Here is a 2,635-nt window from a genome sequence, read left to right on the forward strand (position 1 = left end):
TCAAGGAAGACATGATGAAAACATTCGTGATGACTAATTTGGGATTAATGTACTACTTTCTTTGGATCAAGATAAACTCTGTTTGAAGATGTGATCTTCATTTCTCAGAAGAAGTATAATAGTAGTCTTATAAAGAAATTCAAGATGAAAGGTTGCAGAATTACAGCAACTCCTCTAAACAACGAGAAATTATTCAGAAAAGAAGACGGTACTCCGAAAGTAAACAACTTATAGTTTCGAAGCCTTATTGGAAGTTTACTCTATCTCACAGCTACAAGACCATATATTATGTATGCAACTAGCCTACTTTTAAGATTCATGCAGAGTCCAGGTGATGTTCATCATGAAGCCACAAAGAGGATACTCAGATGCCTGCAAAGAACAAAAGACTATGGCAATATGATATTGATCTACTCCAGACCCAAAATTACTTTGTATACTGACAGTGTGCGTCAAAGAAATAAGCAACTATTGCACAGTCATTAGCTGAAGCAATTTATATTGCAGTAGCAATGACCACAAGCAATGCTATATGGTTAAAATATATACTTGAAGACATGATAGAGTGAGATGATGAAGTTACAAAGATTTATTGTGACGGTAAGTCTGCAATAGCAATGGTAAAAAATCTCGTATTTCATGACAAAACTAAACGCATTGGCACCTAAAGAAAATAAAGAAATAGCACTTAAACACTACAAAACTGAAGAACAATTAGCAGACGTATTTACAAAAGCTTTAGCACAATCAAAGTTTGAGTTGCTACGAAATATGATTAGAGTTATCGAAATATATACCAAGGAAGAATAATAGTTATTTGTGCATATTATGGAAGCCTACTCTAGAATTCACTAGAGATGCTTGAGAAGCAACCGAAAAATAATAACAATAATAGTAGTTAAAAGTCAGAATAATCTAGAATTGGCCACCGATATTGAATGCCTATAAATAAGTGTTATTGGATTCAAATTAGCAATAGTAAGAAAATCTTTCATCCTCCAAGCCATCGCTAGAAAAGCTCACGCTGTAAAATTCTATTTTTAATAAATTAAATTTTTCTCATTCAACTACCTTGTCCAATAAAATTACTCTCTACTAACTCTATCCTGCAAAATCTGCCCTATATAAAATCCACTAATCATTTTCAATTTAAATCAACTTATTTACCTACTCATATTAAAAACCATTACACTTTATAATTTTTTTTTCTTGCTCAATCCGTAGTCTCTTTTCTGACTCAATTGAACCACAATGCATGTTGTGATCCTTCACAAACTTTACTGTTTCCAACGTAATCTCTTTGTCGCTCATCATACCAGACGCATCCCCCTTGTCAACTGTTCGTGTTATAGCATTATGTAAATTATGTTAGTTGTCAATTATACTATTCATAACTGATACCTTAACTTACCAATTGTCAGTCACATGAGTGTTCACACAAGTGTTGACACACCGTCCGTGTAATTCACTGCTGCTATGTTCGATCTTATAACGAGCATTATTTGTGCATGTGTTACCTATTCTTATTACGTCCTTTTAGTATCTTTCGTTAGTTCTTATCCATGATACTCAAAATTGATTATAACTTGTTAAATATATTCAATGTAGCATATTGTTTGTTTCATTATAAGTGACCAACACTCTTTCACTTTATATAAACTTCACCTTCCAAAATGTATTACAGGTAAGAACCAGTTTCCATTTCCATTTTCTTTCCTTTTGATTTGAGATGTTTCTTCCATTTGTGAAAGTTGTTATTTATGGAGTAGGTAATAGAAACAAGTAAAAACTGTCACAGCATATGAAGATGTGTTTTTGAGCCCTACCGTCAACCTTTCCGACGTTAGAAATTGTCAGTACATCAATTTTTTGCAGTCTCAAGTCCCCACAGTTATCCGTTCTTGTTACATTCTTCTAGTAACTTAGTTTTATCCATGATAATCATTGCTGGTTCCTTCAGTTTTTGTCACAATAATGAGTCATTCTTGCCAACGTTTTATCATATGCATACTAAAAAAATAATGTTTCATATTGGTTTCTTAAACCATTATTGTATGATGACAGAAGAATCAAATAAAAAAAAAAAATTATATTCAGAGCCCATAAGAAGCATTTATTCTTTCTAGAGAGGCAATGAGGCAAACCCAACTCTGGGGAGTGTTCTATATCAACTTAAGTGAAATTTGACATCCTCAATTTGTACATAATTTTTGTAGATAAGAATGTCCACGGCCCTCACATAGGATGGGGTTGTGCGAGGTGGACCTCACCCCATGTGAGGGGCGTTCACACCCCTATGTACAAAAATTATGTACATTTAGCAAAGTCCAACTCCAAATATATCTAAAATAAATGGTGACCTCCGCGATGAGTTAGTTCGTGATATATTTAACTAGTTCTATTAAATATTTCCAGTAGGTTTGATATTATAGTGTTAATGGAGCACGTACTATTGGTTGTAGATAATTGTTGTTTTATTTCCACGTGTCTTTTTTATACATGTTTTCTAAAGTTCTGTAGATAATATCAACTCAGGTTTCTTTTGTAACATGTTGAAAACTACCGACATTCAATAAAGAGATAGTTTTAGATATAATTAAATGAAGTAAAAAATCGAAAACGAGAAAGATATTAC

Source organism: Olea europaea, chromosome 2, assembly GCF_002742605.1.
Source record: "Olea europaea var. sylvestris chromosome 2, O_europaea_v1, whole genome shotgun sequence".
Lineage (NCBI taxonomy): Eukaryota > Viridiplantae > Streptophyta > Magnoliopsida > Lamiales > Oleaceae > Olea > Olea europaea.